The sequence below is a fragment of the Saccopteryx leptura genome, chromosome 1 (assembly GCF_036850995.1).
Source record: "Saccopteryx leptura isolate mSacLep1 chromosome 1, mSacLep1_pri_phased_curated, whole genome shotgun sequence".
In the NCBI taxonomy this organism is placed as follows: Eukaryota; Metazoa; Chordata; class Mammalia; order Chiroptera; family Emballonuridae; genus Saccopteryx; species Saccopteryx leptura.
In genome coordinates, this window is record NC_089503.1 from 155,116,641 (window position 1) to 155,138,698 (window position 22,058).

The window sequence follows — 22,058 nt, forward strand, 5'->3', positions numbered from 1 at the left end:
TCAAATGGAAATGTACTCAACCAAATGCTCATTGCCCTTATGATCTAGGACCAGGTCTATCTAGCAGTAGAGTCCAGCTACCAAACCAGACTTAACTTCTAATCTTCTTGGCCCCTTTTGGCTGAGCTGGAGAATGCTCCTACCTGGAGAATGTTCCCACCAAGCTTGCAGCTAGGGTTGCCAGAATGAGAAAGAAAGAAGCATCAAAGTGTGGAACAGTCAGGGCAGAATCTCAGTGATTCAGAACAGGGTTTTCTCATTATCCACTCCTCTAGTCCTGAGCATAATGCGGAAAGTAGCAAAGAAATGATCACTGGCAGATGCCATAATATTCTGCGAAAAAACTGACTTATTCACATCTGTGTACCAGGAAGAGGTGAGGGAGGTAGGGCAGAAGTATTGTTGAGCACATTTTTGAGAAGGTCCTTCCAATGTGCAATAATAGGAGATGGCCACAGGGCCAATGGAAGTGTGGAAGGCACGATGAACTTCTTGACAGTCTGCCTATGGTTGAGTGGCTTTTGCAATATGTAGTGCACAATTGTCAGACTGATGTTGAAAACATGGCATCGATTAGTTCCAAAGGCCACAATGCTGTCATCTGTGTTTGCTGACAAAACTGGAAGGGTGACACCAACACCTCGGAAAATGTCAAACCTGTTGAGGCATCTTGGAGCACCCAGAAGGAGCGCCAGAGTCGGCCTGTCCTCCAAAAGTGTGAGGCCCGTGCCCTGTGGCCTCTTTTGTCAGGAATCACTGACTGGCCTGTGGTTGGTAGCCTCTGAGTCAGAAGTGCAGAGACTCTGTCTTTTGATTTGTCACACTGGCTTTTGTTTTGTCTTTCTTTCTGAGACTTTGGTTTTTTGGTACTGATTGGCACGCTTGCTCAGAGACAGGGTTGCTCACATCCAAGTGCGGACCATCTCAGATGCACAGGGACTCTGTTCTGAGACTGTGGCATGCATGTGGCTGTTGCTGTGTCCTCCCACCCCCACCCCACTCAGCTGCCAGTCAAAGGAAGGGACAAGGAAGTAAAGCCAGGTATTTTCTCTTCCCATGGGCCACTGTGCCAACCCACAGTGGATGTGCGAACCCCAGTCCTATTGCGATCCCTTCCCAGGATGTGCTATTTATTATCAGTGGGAGCTGGGAGAGAGGCTTACTCTATGTAATTCCCACCCAACCTTGACGAAGCCCTCCACTCCCACCCGCCTAGAGCCTGGATGCCCACCAGCTGTGGAGGGGGCACAATCACCGGGTTGGGCTGGCCTCAGGGCACCAAATGGTGGGGCAACCTGTGGCCAGGAGAGTCAGAGACACTGTGGGAGTCGGGATCACTCGGGAGCCCAGGCTCTGTACACTGGTACACACTCTCTGGTCTCATCAGAATTCAGTTATAAAATCCAGACTCAGAGACAAAGTTCTGAAGCACCGGTCCTGCGTAATCACAGCCGCCCTGCATGTATACCTGGTGCTGTAGCAACAGAAAACTCCCTTCTGTTGGTAATGCCTTCTTTTGCTCAGGTTACTTTGTCTGGTTCACTTCCTCCTCCATAGCTCTTACGGTTAAACTCGGGTGTCCCTTCTTTTGCGATGTCTTCTTCTATCTCAGAGGGAGTTAGGGCTGCTTTTCTGATTTTGTAGCATGCCTTTCTCAGTAGGAACATTGAGCACTGCAATGTGTCTGTTTACTGGTCTGCTGCTCCTCCTAGACTGTATGCCTTCATAATGAGAGGTGGATCACTACTGCTGAGTGAACAGATCTGTAAAAGAGTCCTTTTTCAGATAGTGAAGTTGGTTACTGTAAGGCCAGTATCCACAGCCACCATCACAGCCGCCTGGCCCATGCAGGTTCGCATTGGATTCGGACAGTCAGTAATGAAACAATGGAGCCAAAAACTGGTGGGCCATCATCTTTAATCCTAGCTTGCACCTGGCGGGCAAGTAAAAACACACACTGGGCTCCAAAACCCACTCATTCAGTCAGTGCTCACAAAGCTACTGACTTATCCAAGTTTCCTAGAATCAAAGGTTTCTAACCTCCCCAGTCTCATTCACCTTTGTTCCCCATCTCCTCTCTGCACAAACTGGCTTCTCACTCAGCACTCCACCATCTTGGTTGCTTCTCCTGGCTTCCTCCATGTGGTCTTTTTCTGCTCTCCTCTCTAATGCTAATCTCAGGACCTGAGAGAGCAAGCTCCCAGTCTGCCCCACATTATAGTGCAGAAATCAAAACCTTTAATCCAATATACAAAATACGGAAGTCTCTAATACAAAGCCACCTATCTGAGGCATGATGGGATTGTACCACCCCACATCAAAAAGAGTGGGAAAGGCTAAGTCCTAAAACCAAGCCTCAGGCTACAAGGATACTGCCTGCCCACAGCCCGCCCCCAACACACATTAATATCACCTGGGAACGGGCTTCCATGTGGGCAGCGCCATCTTTAACAAAGTGAGCATAATATATTTTATCTGCCCAACAGTAACTAAGAGGTTAACAAAATTCAACATTTAATCAAATTCTTATTTTGTTTGATATAGCAAGCAGTGTGTTCTACACAGATAAATCACTAGTAAATTGCAAAAGGTTTTGCCAGGTTGGGGTCTATTGAGTCTTCAAATCCAAGTGATATCATTTTAAGGAAAAATAATTTTCTGTTGAACATATCCATACTCTGGTGTATTTTTGGAATCCATACACAACTAAGAAAATTTTTGTATTGTCATCATAAATGATAATTTGCATAAGGATAAAATTATTTGGTCAAAACTTTTGCTTCAACACTTCATAGATGCTTGTTTTTGCTAGCTTCTGGATTATAATACAGTGTGTCTGTAAAGTCATGGTGCACTTTAGACCTGTCACAGGAAAGCAACAAAAGACAATAGAAATGTGAAATCTGCACCAAATAAAAGGAAAACTCTCCCAGTTCCATACCTATTCAGTGCAGTTCGATGTGGGCTCACACACAGATTTTTTAGGGCTCCTAAGGTAGCTATCCCGTATAGCCTCTACAGACTCATCACTGACTGATGGCTTACCAGAACGGGGTTTCTCCACCAAACTGCCGGTTTTCTTCAACTGCTTATCCCACCGAGTAATGTTATTCCTATGTGGTGGCGCTTCGTTGTAAACGCACCGATATTCATGCTGCACTTTGGTCATGGATTCGAATGTAGCAAGCCACAGAACACACTGAACTTTCCTCTGTACCATCCACATCTCGACTGGCAAGGCCATGGGCTGCTCCGCTGTATACACAGTGTTACGTCATCATCTGCGCATGTGCACATGCTGCCACATCATCCTACAGAAACTGGAGGGTTTTCCTTTTATTTGGTGCAGATTTCACATTTCTATCATCTTTTGTTGCTTTCCTGTAACCAGTCAAAAGTGCACTATAACTTTACGGAAACACTGTATTACAGAGAAGACTAAATCTTACCCTGAATTTTGGTTGTTTTGTCCACAAACTAGTTTTTTTCCTGGATGCCAAAAAAATGTTGAAATAAAAAAATGTTCCAAATATCTGTTTATGGTGGGACTATATTCACTTTTACTCTTCAGGAAGAAGCAAGTTTTTCAGCTTTCAAATTTAAAATATTTTTAAAGTAGGAACAATTTTTATTTAATTTTATGCTAATAAAAATTCAATCGTTTATTCTGTTCCAGTTTTTATAATTTTTCTTTGGATCACTTATAGTTCTGCTTGTCAAACCTATTATCTTTATTTCTAATGGTTTCATTCTAGTCTTCCTTTTCTCTGCATTCAAACTCAGTATCGTTCAACTTTTTATAATGACCATTTTAGTCCTTATATTTTCTTTTTTTTTAAGAATTATTTTATTTTATTTTTCTAAATTTTTTTCCAGGTGAGAAGAGGGGAGATAGAGAGATGGACTCTTGCATGCACCCTGACTGGGATCCGCCTGTCAGTCCCTGTCTGGGGCCAATGCTTTGTCCAACTGGGGCCATGCTCACAACTGAACTATTTTTAGCACCTGAGACAGAGGCTCCACAAAGCCATACTCAGTGCCTGGAACCAATATGCTAGAACCAATTGAGCTATGGCTGTGGGAGGGGAAGTGAAATAGAGAAAAAAAAGGGGGGAGGGGGAGAAGTGGATAAGCAGATGGTTGCCTCTCCTGTGTGTCCTTACCAAAATTGTACCTGAGACATCCACATGCCAGGCCGATGTTCTACCACTGAACCAATTAGCCAGGACCAGTCCTTATATTTCCTGATGTGAATTATATTACTAGTATTTTGTTTTTAGTCTAGAGATAGTCTTTTTTTATCTTAGGCATTTACTTTTTTTAACTTTTGGTTATAATTTAATCTCAACCATTTCTCTTTGACATGGATTTCAACCTCATAGAGTTGTACACTGTTTAGCACAGTTTCTAGAACACAATCCTGATTTAATTCCTCAGTAAATAGTGGTTATAGTTATGAGCAGCTCTCGGCAATTGACATCAGAAAACATCTTAGAGTTGCCCTCAGGCAAATATTATTCACTCTGTAATATTCAGGTTCCAAAGAGCTAGGGGGAAAAAAAACACAAACAAACTTGCTCAAGGTCACAAAGATAGTTATCCAGTCTGTGTCTTCTTTTTTTTTTTTTAATTTTATTTATTTATTTATTTTTTACAGAGACAGAGAGTCAGAGAGAAGGATAGACAGGAACAGAGAGAGATGAGAAACATCAATCATTAGTTTTTCATTGCGCTTGCAACACCTTAGTTGTTCATGGATTGCTCTCTCATACGTGCCTTGACCGTGGGCCTTCAGCAGACCGAGTAACCCCCTGCTGGAGACAGTGACCTTGGGTTCAAGCTGGTGGGCTTTTGCTCAAACCAGATGAGCCCGCACTCAAGCTGGCGAGCTTGGGGTCTCAAACCTGGGTCCTCTGCATCCCAGTCTGACGCTCTATCCACTGCACCACCACCTGGTCAGGCCAGTCCAAGTCTTCTTAAACTAAGAGTCCAATATATTTCAAATATAGGATCCCTGTTAAGAATGGACATGAAGTCTACAACCTGACTTGAACTTATTAGTGGAATTTCACTCAGGGATGACTGACATAAAACAGTACAACTTCACAATGAGCAATTTCACAAGACATATGTAAGGGTTTTGGTGTTCAAGCTCTGCTCTTGTCTACAGCATCTGAACCTCCTACATTTGTTGATTAATTTCTTAATAAAAATTTGGACCCTCCAATAACTCTGAATAATAACATTAAGCAGAAAACATTGCACAATGGAGACAAGACACGCCATTCTCACATTAGAAAGGGCTGTCTCCTTTCCTTTCCAATCTTATGAGACACAAAAGGGGTGGAGAATCAGTGAAGCAAAAATTATGGGTTGAATTCAGCCTTTTCCCTAACATTCTTCTCTCTTGAGTAAGAATGTACACTGGAGAGGTCACATTATATTGGGTTGATTGATATAAAACTTCAAAATAACTCCAAAACAACCTCTCATGCCTAATGCTTCCCTTTAATGAATGGGTTGGAACTCCCGTTGTTGTCCTGCAGCTACTCTATGGGTCAGTGAAAGCATTTGGCTCCACCTTACCCAGAGCCCAAAACCGAGTGAGTGTTCCATTGAGCACATGGGACTGCATATTGGCAAGAATAATTTCAATAATTTTATGACACACTTATCAGGAAAAAAAGAGAGTTGTTGTTGTTTTCATGGTTGGGAATCAGAATTCCTTACCTGATAACAGAGATGGACTAATTATTGTAAGGAGAAGAAAAGAAAATATAAGTATTTCCCAGAAAGCCAAAGGGTCTTTTTAAACTTGGATGTTAATTAACCATGAAAGCCCTGAATATTCTACATTACAAGAGGCTTTTTCTTTGGTAATTATGACATTTCACTTTTTTTTTCTCCAACACAACTGACAGTGATTTGGGCTTTCAAGCCCCCTCTTTCTGGGCTCTCAGGTTTGCCTAATGGGAGGTCACACAGGATATGCAAAGTGACGAAAGCAAGTTGAGACAAAGTGGTACTTGAGGGCATGGACCTCTGTCATGAGTAGGCTCCTCAGGAGTAAATTCTAGAATAATGCAGTAAGAAATTCGGAAATGCTGTGAAATTCAGAAATACTGCAGTAAGAAAATAAATGTTGTCCCAAAGTTCACCAGAACTTTTTGATTGCTTCCTTTCCAGAGTATTTTTTTGTTCCAAGAGGGTAGTATTATCCTTGTCTTCTTTTGAAATACTGGGGTAACAGCAAATGTTTCCAAACTCTGGGGCTTTTATTAAGCTCTGTGTCACCTAAGCATCAAAACTGGTATCACATGCTTTTTTGGAGACTATGAAGACCAGCTGTTCCCTCCCTAGTGTCACCATTCAAGAGCAGAAGATGAAGTCCAAACAGGATTTTCTTCAGGAGGTTCAACATTATGGCATATATGGAGATGCGTGTAAAGTATTTCTAAATTGTGAGACTTGTCATACATATAGAGTGCTACATACAGCCTGTATGTATGGTTCAGAGAATAAGTATAAGATTAGCTTTCATGTAATCAGTGCTCCTATGAAGATGAAGAACATTTCTAGCCACCATCCCTACTGTGTGCCCTTCTCCAACCACAGTCCCATCCTTTCCTCTGAATTCACTGTTACTCTTATTTTCCTTTTTTTTAAAACTTTTACCATCTGTACATGGATCTTTTCATGAGATAGTATAGTTCTGACTGGTTTCGAACATTTAGAAATAAAACCATACTACGTTTTCTTCCATTCTTCCTTGTTTACTTGTAGATTTTCATTTTGGTGTGTAATGGGGTACTTGCTATTGGACTTGCTCTCCTACATTAAACAACTAGAAAACCATGCAAAATATACAACACAGCTGCTGCCAGGCATTCTCCAACAGGCCCTCCTGGACTGTGACCCCTGGCAGAGGGTTTGCAAACACAGTGAACCCTATAATTGCCTTATATTTCTGCCTATAGATACTTTCTTGGCTGTGAGAATTGAACCCAAGCAGAGGAAGCTAGTCTCACTGATTCAAGAGACAGAGTTCAGAGTTAAGTATGATGAAGGCAGTAAAGGTCCACAGTGCAGAAGACCAGAAAGGAGAGTGCTCTGTAGAGAAAGAGTTCTGGAAATCTGAATTGTCCCTTTGAATCCATGGTTGTATACTAAGCTGTACTTATATATGGTGAAACATTGTGAGGCCAGGAAAAAGGTAACTACCATAGAGAGAATAACAACCTGAGGCTATAGGCTAAACAATTTCAATAACTAACACTGGCTAAGAGACATTTGAGATCTAACTAGCCAAAATGAAACAAAGTTGACTGATGTAAACACACAGTTGCATAATAGTAACTTTAGTAGAGTCTGGCTTTAGTGGTAGAGCTATACTAGCTTTAAAGTAAAGGCTATTTCAGATACCCCTGCTTCTGGCAAAGTTTAAAAGCATGTTTCAAAAGACTCAAGCTTGTGAATAACTAACTGAATTGCCTGTCAAAACAAACTTTAACACTCTTTAAAGGAAAACAAGAAAATCCAGAGAAAATCCAAAGACTCAACAATGTAATGGTCATAATGTTAGCATTTCATAAAACAGGACCATGCATGGGTAAAGTAGGGAAATATTTCCTACAACAGGGGAAGTATTAGTCAATAGAAACAGATTTAAAATATTAGCAATAGTGGAATCAGCAGACATGTTTCAAATGGTTATTTTATATATGTCTAAATACTCTGAGGAAAACTTGAACATAATGAAGAGATAAATGGAAGATATTTTTAAACATATTATGGAATATCCAGATATAAAAACTGAAAGAATAGATATATCCACAATTATATAGGTGGTCTCGGGTTATGGATGAGACAAGTTCTGTAGGTTTGTTCTTAAGTTGAATTAGTATGTAAGTTGGAATGGGTACATATACCTATTAAATGCAACTTCGATGTTTGTCTTAACATTGTATTTACATTTCATTTCTGTGGATATAAATAAACATTTTCAAACCTACAGAACCTATCTTGTTTGTAATCCAGGGACTGCCTGAAGTTGAATATTTTACTCTGCTCTCTCAAGAAGTAGGAAAATAAAGAGATACAGCCTCTAGCTTGGTGGCTCAATGGATAAAGCATTGACCCAACACACCAGAGGTCACAGATTTGACCTCCAGTCAGGGCACATATGAGAAGCAATCAATGAGCACACAACTAAATGGAACAACTAAGTGAAACAACCAGTTGATGTTGTTCTCTCTCTCTCTCCCTTCTTTCTCTCTCTCAAACCAATGGAAAAAATTTTAAAAACATGCAAAAATTAGTAGGAAAGTTAAGCAACATTATTAACAAATTATCTTAATTGACATTTGTAGAATACTACATATACCAATTTTGAAAAACAAAACAAAACAATACCACATTTTTCAAGAGTATAAGGAACATTCACCAACATAGAAAATTTAAAAACTGAAATAATACAGAGTATGTTTTATTGTGATGAATCTATTCAGAAATAAATAAAAAATGAAACCTTAAAATATTTTGAAATTAAAAATACACTTTTGGATTCAAAAACACTGGTACGTAAAGACACATGCAGCCCCATGTTCATTGCAGCATTGTTCACAGTGGCCAAGACATGGAAACAACCACAAAGCCCTTCAATAGAAGACTGGATAAAGAAGATGTGGTACATATACACAATGGAATGCTATTCAGACATAAGAAATGATGACATCAGATCATTTATAACAACATGGATGGACCCTGACAACATTATACTGAGTGAAATAAGTAAATCAGAAAAAACTAAGGGCTATATGATTCCATACATAGGTGAGACATAAAAATGAGACTCAGAGACATGGACAAGAGTGTGGTGGTTACTGGGGTGGGGGGGCGGGAGGAGAGGGAAGGGGTTGGGGGAGGGGAGGGGCACAAAGAAAACCAGATAGAAGGTGACGGAAGACAATTTAACTTTGGGTGATGGGAATGCAACATAATCAAATGTCAAAATAACCTGGAGATGTTTTCTCTGAACCTATGTACCCTGATTGATCAATGTCATCCCATTAAAATTAATTTTAAAAAATACATTTTGGATAATTAATATGTTAGAAAAAGAAATCAGAAAAGAATTAGAAAATATTTATAATTCAGTTGTAATGGAAGAAATATAAAAATTGAAGGGGTATCACTAAAGTGATATTTAGAAAAAAATTTATAGATTTAAATGAATATATTAGAAAAATTTAAAACAAAACGCAATTATCTAAGCTTCTAACTTAAGAAGCTGAAGGAAAAGTTAAATGTAAAGTGAAAAGCAAGAATGAAATAATAAAAAGTACAAATTAAAAAAATTTAAATGAATGAACAAAAAAGAGAGTCAATAAAACCCAAAGCTGAATTTTTGAAATATTAGAACAAATGTAGAGAAATTTCACTATTATTTTAAAAGACATACCAGGGAAGTACAGTAATCAAGACAGCATAGTGGTTGCTCATGAAGATATATAGATCATTGGAACACACAAGAGAACTGAGAAATAGACCATCATATATTTTTGACAAAGGTTCTTAAAATTGTAGTTCTAGGCCCTGGCCGGATGGCTCAGTGGTAGAGCATCGGCCTGGCGTGCAGGAGTCCCGGGTTTGATTCCCAGCCAGGGCACACAGGAGAAGCACCCATCTGCTTCTCCACCCCTCCCCCTCTCCTTCCTCTCTGTCTCTCTCTTCCCCTCCCGCAGCCAAGGCTCCATTGGAGCAAAGTTGGCCCGGGTGCTGAGGATGGCTCTGTGGCCTCTGCCTCAGGCACTAGAATGGCTCTGGTTGCAACAGAGCAACACCCCAGATGGGCAGAGCATCGCCCCCTGGTGGATCCCGGTCGGGCGCATGCGGGAGTCTGTCTGACTGCTCCCCATTTCCAACTTCAGAAAAATACAAAAAAAAAAATTGTAGTTCTAAGGTTGAAAGATAATCTTTTGAACAAATGATACTGAAATATTGGATATCCATAGGTCAAAAAATAATGAAACTCAATCCTGCATCACACCATATACAAAAGTTGACCTGAAGTTGATTTTACATTTGAATGTTGGAGCTAAAGCTATAAAACCTCTAGACATAAACATAGCAGAAAATCTTTGTGACCTTGGAGTAGGTAAATATTTTTTAATAGGACAAAATAAAACAAACACACTAAGATTTTTAAAAAGGATAAATTATATTTCATTTCTATTAAAAGGTCTGCTCTCGGAAGGACACCATTATAAAAATCAAAAGCTATCACAGGCTACATTAAATTCTTCACAATATATATAATATGTAAAGAATTTTTAATTGAATAATTATGTGAATAACCTGATAAAAGGGACTAATTATTTTTATAGATACTTCGCTAAAGAAGATATACAAATAAAGCACATTTAAAAAACACCATTATTATTCATAAGAAATATGTAAATTTAAACCACAGTGAGTTACCACTGTGTACCTACTAAATGATCAAAAATTTCATGACTGAAAATATCAAGTGTAGTGAGTATGTGGAGCAATTTAAACTTTTATGTGTTTGGGGAAGGAAAGGAAGGTGGTATAACCACTCTGAAAAACAATCTAGTAGTTTCTTGTATAGTGAAAAATTTGTTTATCATGGGATGCAGCAATGCCTCTCAGTCTTCATGATATGAAAACGTACACCTGCAATACAACGTGTGCCTTCACAGCGGTTTCATTTGTAACAGTACACAGCTAATGTACACCAACAGGTGAGTCTGTAGCAAGTTGTGCAATTGTGCAGTGAAATTAGTGTTTAGCAATACAAATGGAACAAACCACTGATGCACACGGCAGGGATGAAGCTCAGAACATTATACTGAATAAAAGAAGCCAGACACAAAAGGAAACACACAGGTTTATTTCATTGTATGAAATACAGAAGAGGCAAGTACAGCAAAGCAAACAACAGTTTATCTGGGCCCAGGGATAAAAGAGTGGGATTGAATCAGAAGAGGAATAAACGAAACTTTGTAGGGGATTTATCAGGGTGGTCTTTATGCAGCTATTAGTTTTTCAAAACTCATGGAGCTGTGCATTTGATATACCTAGGTATATTTTATTTTATGAACTTTATGCCTTTCAAAGGATATAAAAAGTTTTTTACCTGTTCTAATTAATAAATTAAGAAAATAACAATCTGAGAAACATTTTTTTCATGTTTCATTAGATCAGAAATAAATATGACCTAACACGTTATTTGTTTAAAAAAAAAGACAAAATTGCAAAGAATTTACATTTATCCAGTACACGTTCTCTATGGCCAGATGCCTCACTTTTTAGGCATTTTATCTTCCCAGTTCCTGTGTCGTAATTTGCAACTTCCTTCTTTGTGTCAATGAAACTATTTTAAGATAAGCCACTGGTCAACAGCTGTCTATTTCTTTCAGTATAGTGACAGGGGAAATAAACATTTCCCTTTCTCCCCCTGCTAATGCCAGGCCCCATCGGCAAGGCCTTTGGCCACCCTCGTGGGTAGTGGCCTGTCTTCCCCAATGAGAAGAAGGCATTAATCCATCTGATAAAGAATGGTTTGAGGCAGGGAAGCATAGCTCAGCACTCTTTAATCTGTCAGGTCCTATTTTCTTTTACCTTTGAAAGTTTCCAGAATTCTCTTTCCAATCTGTCATAGGCAACTCACCATCCCACCCTAGAACTTACATTGACTTGTATCATCAGGCCAATTTACAAAGAAGGTAGCCTTCTATGAAATTTTGTATTATTATATCAAATTCGTATATTGAATTGTATAAATTAACTTTTCCAGTGTTAATGAAAACTACATTTGCATATCTACTATATTTCTAGGCTCTGGAGAAGAAGAAAACAACATTTTGTGGTGAGTAAACAAAGCTATGTTTATTTTATTTCTTACTTGCAAATAAGTTATAAGCTATTGACAGTAGGACTTCAACTATTAGATGGATAGCTTGTCAAAAATGTAGTAAATGCTACCATGAAATGAAGGATTCCTCCCAGTACAGCTGTAAATTATGATTCGACACAGGTCTAAAATTTTCAAACCATGAATTGCATGTTTTAGAATACGGACTAGAAGTTTCCTATCTGAAGCCCTATGATATAAAAACAAGAGAGATGAGGTGCAACTAATGTAATTGTTTCAGTGAATTATAAAATTTTAAATCTTGTCTAGATCTTTCCCATTAGATAAATCTTCAGTAAGAATTTTATTCCAGCATCCCTGGCAGCTTCTCAAACTCTTTATAATAGAATTATATAACATGTCTCCAGTGGGGACATGTTACTGGAAATGATAACATTTTTAACTTGTGCTTAGAGGCTGTTTACTAGTAAATGTTACTATTTCTAGTGGACAATGTTTAATTTTTAACAAACAATGATTTCTTTTTCTTTTTCTCTAATCACAACTTTCATCCTTTGTACCCCAAATAGTTACTATTAGAGATGTGATTTTCATGAGCAACTCTTAATTACCCATGTAATGAGAATATGGCTAAGAATATTTATATGTCAAAAGTACTACTAGCCTTTAAGAAGTCTTGGCTTCTATCAACCAATAGGTAAGCAGGTGTGTTCAACATTTACTGTGCACCCAACACTCTGTTAACATGACATGGCAGAGCACAAGGAAATATAGCCTCTGTCTTCAGAGACAATAAGGAAACATATACAAATAAAGCAGAGAATAGTGACCTATAGCATAATGTCAAGGACAAAATTTGATATTGGTTGTAAAGGTCATATTTCTTTCTGGCTTTTAAAAAAAAGAGAGAGCAAATTTCTGTCTGGCTTTTGAAAAAGAAAGAGAGGGCATAAAAATAATCAGAAGAGAAAATCTGGCATTTATTTAGTAATATCTATTCTCCAGGTCTTATTGCTAGGGACTTTTATCCTACTTAAGACTAATGGTAATAGATGAGGTCGGTATTATGACCATTAGCAAGAAGAAGAAACTGAAACTTAGAGAGGTTGAGATACTTATCCAAGGCAAGTATCTGGGATTCACAATGCTAGATTCAGCCCAGTTCTAGATATCAATGGATATTTATTGGTATTGATGCTGTTAGGACATTCAGCCAAAAAAAGGTGGGGGACTAATTGTGTTTCATTATTAGTTTTCTCACCAGTTACAAAAGAAATGCTAAATGACATATATAATTAGCATATGTAATTATAATGTGGAATGATCTACAGAGCTGTGTATTAATGAGGACCATTTTATGCCCAGAAATCTAAAAAAGGGTGAAAGATACAGTTAGGATGGAAAATTGAGTTGGAAGAATAAGATCTTATTCTCCACATAAGATGTTGAACCAGCAACAAGTGGGCTGTTCTCAGATCCAGTGCCATAAAGATCATGGGTTTATCCCATGAGTGTAAACTGCTCACATTGGGTGCTCCAATGTCATAACCAAAAGTAGAATTATCTATGTTTGAGGATAAGAATGGCTTTCTGACTGGGATGTATACTCTTTTTTTTCTGTATTATCATCATGATTTTTCACAAGGCAGAATTGTAAGAATAATAGTGTACCTATAAAGTTGATGCATGGTTGTCAATATAATTTATATAAGTGCCTCTAACTGGGATTCAAATTATTTTGCCTTTTGAAATGGCAAAGTGTGTTTAGTTATTTTTCTGTGTTTTCATAAATGGCAATAAGTATACAAAATATCCACCAACATGAACACATATTTATTTCATTAAAAACTATCTTAGTAAGACATTATTCTCAGATTTGATAAATAGATCTAAACTTTTTTTTACTATAAACAACTTGCAATTTTATATTAGAGAGATAATTGCATTTGAAGATATGAATTAGCTTTCAAAGATCTACATCTATCTTTTGAAATCCATACTTTTTGCCTTGGTTCACCCTCCCTTCTTTCCGTTCTGAAAATGATAAAAAGAGGAAATATATAGTACTTAAAATAAAAGACATAAGGAGAACTCAGCAAAAACATTGCCATACTTTCTATCATCAGAAATAAAGAACATTAAATCTTCATGGCAGCCAGATACTTGGGGAAAAGGTGGTAGAAGTTCCATGAAATTTCTGAAAGTAAAAATGCTCAAAGTATTTTCAACATTATTTTCCAAATTTTACTCTTTGACAAAATTGTTCCTTAAGGCTAAATTCCAAAAGCAAGTGTCTATACCCAAACACTTATGACTCTTGTTCAGCTGAACACAGGGCACAGGATAGCAGTCGATTTGCGACGCAAGAAATTTCATGAGACCACTAACATTTATTTGTAAATCAAGAATTCTCTCTCAGATTCCAAATGGACCATGTAAAAGTTGTGACCTAAAATTAAAGCATTTGTCAGGACGTGAAAATAAGAGATGAAATAATGTCTTAGCAGCCAAGATTTTGATATATTCAGTGAATTCCTTAAAATATTTCCAGATCCTTTTCTGTTCCATAGAGTAATTATCTAAAGGCCTACCATGAATCTCCCAGATTATTACATTTTTATCTAACTGTCATTTTTATTCTAGCATAATTAATTCACTGAGCAGTTACGTTTCTACTTTAACATGTCACTTATTATGCACAATTTTCCAATTTGACTTATTTGTGAACTAGGATATGAATTTTAGAATTCTCAAGCAGATCTTTGCCATCTCTGATAGCTTCACCCTCCACATGCTGTCAACAATTTTCACACAGTCTAAGTCTTATGGATAAATGGCTTTGCTCAGTGAGAATCCGAGGCATGAATCACTGGAGTGGAGAGACCATTACCTAAGCTGGAATGTGCAGGATTCCAGCAGCCGGGCATTATTGGGAACTAAAGAGAAATCTCAGTTTGACAGAACATGTGACTTAAGCTGAGGAAAATACTTAAGTTAATGAATCGAGATGGCTGAATAACTGTGCTATAAATCAATCAAGAAGTTCCGATGACATTGTAAACCACAGACATAATGCTCTCGTAGAGGAGTAATGCTGTGGTTTACAGAAACATTCTGAGACTTTGAGCAAGTTCAAGGGTGGAAATCCAGCCCTAGTCATCCAGTGCTATTTATAAAGGGGACGAAGAGGATTGCTTTTCTTGTTCTTATGCTTAAAATTGTCAGCATGAGACAGCAGTTTAAAAGTGCTACTCAAGAAATTAAAAAAAAAAAAGAACCTCTTATGAATAGCTGTGCTGCATGTGGCCTTCAGCTTCCAAGTTGTCAGGTTAGTTTTGTATAATGTCACTCAGCGTTTCTGAAATCTTCCTTGTCACAAAGAGGATCAGCCTACCGAAAATCATACAAAGACACCACCAGACAGCTGCACTGAACTGTGTCTATTTCTCCAAGTGACAGCAAAGCCAAGTGGGAAGAAAACTGTCCACGAACCAACAGGAACCCCCTTTCCTTTCCACATATTTCCTCCCTCTCCAACGCTCCTGGTTACCCGCCAAGTTTCCATACTTTGCTTTTTCCTAGAATGAGGCTATCCCTTGAGCCCTCCCTATTTTTGTACAGTACAGTTTGCAGGATAAAGGAAAAAATGTGTGTGTTTATTTTTACATTTTCTACCCTTCTCCAGAAGAAAATGTTAAGAAGCTTCTATGAATTCAAAAAATTATACAAGATAGCATAAATGAAGTGAGAAACTTAAAAATGCCATAGGAAAAACAAAATATTGGGCCAGTGACAAGGCTAACAATGTCCCTTTCCTAATTAAAGTCACCTCACAGATTTGGCTTTATATCTACTTTCAATCAATATGAAGAGAGAAAACAAACCACTTATGGCACATAATAATAGCAAATATCTGATACAGTAATTATAAAATTCCAGGTATTCTTCTAAGCATTACATAAATCAACTTATTTAATACTCATAATTACCCCATTGAGTAAATGTTATAGTTATCCCCACTTTACAGATGAAGAAAATGAGGAAAAGGAATAATTGACTTGCTCGAGATCACATGGCTTGTAAGTTATGATGCTGGGATATTCATCCATGCAGTCTGTCTTCAAAGTCTATCCTCCTAATTATTCTGCCATGCTACCTGCAGAAAAACACAAAAATTCTTATAAAAAGAAAAGGTGTTCTGATTCTCATGATGATACTATGTGGTAATGTCCTTGAGAAAATCTTTATAGCAGACTCCACAATACTTTGAAAGATGCATTCCTCAAATAGACACACATATCTCACCAAAAAGAATAGAAGTGAAATCAGAAGACCAATTCTGATCAGTGTAGGAAGAGGTTACTTCCACTATTATGATCATGAAAGGTCACCTGAAGGTGGTGGCATTTGCATCGACTTGAAAGGATAAATAGGTTTCTATAGGTAGAAAGTATGGGGACAATGAGAATCATTTTTAAGCAGCATTTTCCTACCAGGCACTAACAGTTGAATGCCACAGAGGAGTCAAAACCATTAGGAAACCGGGACTGCACATTAAACTGATCACGTTTTGGTTCACACACTAGGCACAAATCAGGTACACACTACAGCAAAGGTTTGATGGGCAGAATTTCCGGATGTGTCTGGAATATAAAATATATTATAAGATATATGTATAAAAATACAGATTCTCAGGCTTTACCAGATCTACAGAGTCCAAATTCCTGGGTTAAATAAAAAAGCATTCCCAATGTCACAACTCAAGAAACTGGACCCAGCTACTTCAAACTTCAGTGAGACTTATCAACCTCACATCACTTAGGCCAGAACCCTCAAGAATCACCTACGACTGTTCCCATGTTTGCAAGCACCGCATTCTCCGATAAAGAGATAAATCTCACTGAGACCACCTTGCATTTGTCATATGTGCATTGGGATGGCATTTCTGCTTGACTCTTTTAGTAAAAAGGCATTTCATCTCTTTTCCAAAGCATTACCTTGGCAAGACTTTGTATGATTACACCAAGACAGGCCTGCTTGTGCTCATTCTGGTTTGAAAAAGATTATGTTAGTGGGTAGGATTTTTACAGAAGCATGTTTCACATGTTACTAAAAGTAAATACCAATACTCAAATAAGTGGCAATGACATGTATTTTGCAGTAAGTGGCATATAAAGTAGCCTGGCGAATCTTTAGACTCATGGAATCATCATAAATGGAGACGCCAGACCATTTATTTTATCGCTGGGTGTTGAATAGAAATTGGTTCAAAGAACATCAGATGTAACGGGTTTTATTTAAGTTGTCCCTTGTTGGGGTTTCTCAAACACTCCGCTTATTTGAGTTAGAGGCCACAAGACATCTCTGTGCACTTGTATCTATCTAGGCAGCGAGTCCGCCCGGCCGTTCTCCTTTGTCCCTTCCTGGCTTGGCCTGCGGTGTCATTTGAGATCAGATCATTTTTTCTAGTTTATATCTCCTAAAGTGCTTAAGAAAGAAAAAGGTGATGACACACAAAAAAGAGCAAGCTCTTTAAATAAGGGAAGGACTTTATGGCCTCATACAAATTGTGTAATAAAATTTTTCTTTCTTCTTCTTCTTCATTATTATTTTTTATATATATTTTTGCCACTCACTCACCGAGACACGACTGCTCACCAGCTGACTTTCCTGGTGGAAGGCCTAGGCTGTGTGCTTGCTTTGGAGCAGTTCTCCCCAGTCATCAGGTTTCAATTAAAAAAAATAATTCTGGATTATATGATAAATGGTTAAGAAAAGCAAAGAACATTTTAAATACAAAATAAGAGACCAGATGGTTGGATGAATGGTGGATGGATGGATAGATAGAAAGGTAGGTAGATAGAAGCTCAGAACTAAAGAAAACTACCCCCCTCTGAAATTCTGCATCTAAACCCGAAAAGTAAATAATAATATTTATTACTTGAATTTCAATATGTGTATTCAAAGTTTTAAGATTTTAAAATGCATTACTCTCTTTCCCTAAATGTCCATTCATGTTTATCCCATTTATTCCTTCTAACTGCTCTGTTCACTAATTGCCCTTGAAAGAGTTTGTTAATGCGCAGTGATGGTGGTTTATTTCCATGATACATCTTCCCAGATTCACATTATTTACTGCCTTGAAAAATGAAATGCACCAAGTGGACAGACACCCTTTTTTTTTTTTTTTTGACCTTTGGAAAGCAGCAGCATACAGCCAGACAGATAGGAAATGGTTAAAACAAACTTGCTATATTAAACCAACCACTGCCCACACTGCACACAGATGGCAGCGCGAGGAGAAGCAACATGTGAAGGCAGCACATGTCACGACCCAGTTCAGTAGACACCAGAAAGTTTGCGGCCCAGCGCTTCTGTGACATGATCCGTCTGCCACTGGTCACATCTGTTTCTGTCAGCCAGCAGTCGGGAGCCTGCCGGATTCAGGAGCTGCTGAAGGACCGAGGAGAGGAGGCAAGAGCACAGCACCAGCTGCTAAATCAAGGTTCTCTGAGCTATTTCGCCTCAGATAATACCTCAGTTAGTAAGCCAGGCCAAAAAAACCCCCAAAACCAAAATACACTCATTTAGTGAGCAGCTCACTAGACCCATTAATAGGAATAAAAATATATGTGATTTCTATGTTAAGTCACAGAAGCTATCTATAAATTGGGAAATCAGTTATTTGGCTGGCTCCAAGTTCTCCTCAACCACCTCTGGTTCATTCTTTGATACAGTCAGGCAAAGTGGGATTCTTTTTTTTTTTTTTTTTCAAAGTGGGAATCTGAGTAACATCATCAAGATACCATGTCAGTTTTCAGCTTCACACCCTATACCAGATATCACCCAAGCGAAAGGCAAAAGCAGCCCCTCAGTTAAAGCACAAATAGTTTTCTTCCTTTGTTATCAAAGATTTGAGACTCACGATTAGCCATCTAATTCTGCCTGAGGAGCCTGTCAAACGTGTGATATTTGTAGATAGTCAATGGCCAGATAATTTGGAAGTGTGAGGCTATATTAACAATTTTTTAAAACTTTATGTGGCACGTCAGCTCTCCGCTGACTTACAGGGAACACAGAGCACTGTCATGTGATGTGCAATAGTTACATAGCTGATGCATGTGTAATACTATTCTAAAATAAAAAAAAGTAATGTTCCAACAAATAGAATTCCAGCAGTGAGATGACCTCGGTGACCTGAGCCAGTAGCCACCTGGGGTGGGGTGTGGGTTCTCCCTGAGTGGTACATCTTGGCAGAAGGACAGAGACAACTAAAAGACATTGGTGAGCACTAGACATGGTCCAGGAGAGAGTGGGTTTCATTTTCTGCCAGTTCTTTGCCTAGTTTTTGAATATTAAGACTTTGTACCTTGTTTTGAGAGACAAGTGAGAAAAATATAAAAAGATATAGTGTGGTTTTTGTTTTTTTGTGTATTGGAGTTTTTTGTGCATATTATATTCACTTGTAAAGTGTTGGATGAATGCTTGTTATTAGTGGACAGAGTGAAGCCCAGGAAAGAATCCGTTGTCTGAGGTGACCCAGGCTGTCAGCTCTGTGAAAAGGACACATGTGCTTCATTAGGAACACAGAGAAGTGACAGCGTGATTGGGCTCCCACCAACTGCAATGTGCAGTCACCTAAAAACAGACAGTGGGCCTGATTCTTTTCTCTGTCCATAAATCCCCATGTTCACATGGTCAGCCGGCACAGGAGTTATGACCTGTGTGAAGTGCATAGAGCACTGGGTCTTAGAACAAATGTGGGCATTCCCTTTGCTGAGTATCCAGTTTTCTGGGTGTAAGTCAGGACACATTAACAGGAGCTGCTGGAAGAGCGTCCCTGGGGAGCCTTCCCTGGACAGAGACCAGTGTGAGGTGACTTCATCAGGCTCCTACCCACCAGCTTCCTCTCTCCTCCACCCCCACCCACAGCTCCGGTCCTGCCCTCAGCGCTGGTCCCTAGACCCCCTGCACCTCCTCTGCCTCTCTCTGTTGTCTCTTTTAGGATTTGAGCAGTGGAGCTGTATCTTTTTTATTTTTTTTTTATTTTTCTGAAGTGAGAAGTGGGGAGGCAGACAGACAGATTTCCACATGTGCCTGACCAAGATCTACCCGGCATGCTCACTAGGGGGCGATGCTCTGTCATCTGGGGCATTGCTCCGTTGCAACTGGAGCCATTCCAGTGCCTGAGGTGGATGGAGGCCATGGAGCCATCCTCAGCACCTGGGCTAATTTTTGCTCCAATGGAGCCTTGGCTGTGGGAGGGGAAGAGAGAGACAGAGAGAAAGGAGAGGGGGAGGGTGGAGAAGCAGATGGGCTCTTCTTCTATGTGCGTTGGCTGGGAATCGAACCCAGGATTTCCACATGCTGGGTCAATGCTCTACTGCTGAGCCAACTGACCAGGGCAGAGCTGTATCTTTATGGAAGCCCTGAGAGGTCCCACAAAGCAAACAAAACTGATATTTTATGAATATAACCTTATACAAAGTTCAACTTTATAACTCACCCACTACCATACCAATTAGGGAGAACAGATATGGTGATAGGGGAAGGCTCAGCATCTAATACTGCCCTTCTATATTTTCCTTCAGTTTCACAATATCAAGAAAATGCCAAAGCACACGAATTGTTCAAAGAAATAGACTCAGAAGCTTAAAACAATATTAGGAAGTTTGTCTCTGTATCATATTACAAGGATTATACATTCACATTTCTCTAGCAAGTATCCAGTTTGGAGATAGTAGATGAGTGAAGAGAATGAAAGCAAAGATGATGTTCCCAACTCCTTGGTTGGGAAAATATTTGCTATTAGGCAGAAAATAAAATTTAAATGCATTTTTAACACTATGAAATGGCCAATGGCACATAATTTTAAAAAATTTCAGGTACTTTAGTATTCATCTGTCAGATAGCCATTTAATGTCTTAAAGCAGTCACGTTTATTTTGTCTGAATATTAGGTTCATATGTTTCCATTTCATTTCTGACACTACCTACAGCTGTAGGTGAAGCTTTGCTAAATTAAACCTGCCTATCTCTTTAAAAATATTGGTGAGGTCTGCAAGATAACTCAAACTTGTGTAAAAAATAACTAGCTAAAGGATCTACTTTATCAGAAAACCAATAAAAAAAAGGGGGTGTCTACTGTTTCACTTGAAATTCTCAATTCAGTACCTTGCCCAAAGGCATTTATTACACTGGCATGACACAGGAAATTTCTGAGAGTCACTGCCAATGTAATTACAGAGAACTGAAAATATTTACAATTTAAGATTGTGCCCAACAAACCCAAGAATTTATGTGATATTATCCAAATACTGTTTTAAAAGGCACAGAAATAGTCTTTAAGGTTTTTAACTATGCAGTCAGTGAATAAGTAAGGGCCTTCTTTTCATGTGCTGAATGTTTTCTTTCAAAATGACATTGTATCTGCAAAGGCTTTAAAAATATTCATCAGTTTTCTTGCATAAACTATATCATAAGTTTAGCCAATTTTTATCACCATAAAGGTGAATCGTAATGAACTACTGACATCTACTTTCTTGTCCTCTAGGAATGTCCTGTGCGAATAGTTGACAAGTATTTTTAGGAAGCAGCCTGGGACAGTGGTTAAGAGAAAGCACTTCAGGACATCAAAGCAGCCTTCTTATTCAACACCTGTCTCAGGTGGCTCTTTAACCTTCTTGTACCTCAGTGTCCTCTTTTATGAAGCAGAGAACACAGTCGTGCCCACCTATAGGATTATTGTAAGGATGATTTGAGTTTAATCACATCTGGGTATGCTCTTGATGTTTGCAGGGTCTGGACTAAGAGTACAAATGAAGGCTCGTATTCCGTATTTCTAAATATTGAGAAGTTATTTAAAGTGATAACAAACTATTCAATAAAATATGTCTGGTCAAAAAAAATATGTCTGGTCATTTATTTTGCAAATGTACTATCATGTGGATGTGGATGGCTGGGTTTGAACTTAGAATGCTAGACGCCTCCGATCCCGGCACAGGGTGACAAGGGAACAGAAGGCCCCCGACTGCAGTCTGACCCCCTTCTCCCTGCCTGGATCCAGGCCACATCCTGAGGGGCTCTTCCTAGTGTGTGGTCACCTTGGCTGTATGTCAGAGCTCCACAGACACCCTATAAAGAGTCAGCCCTGGGCCACCATG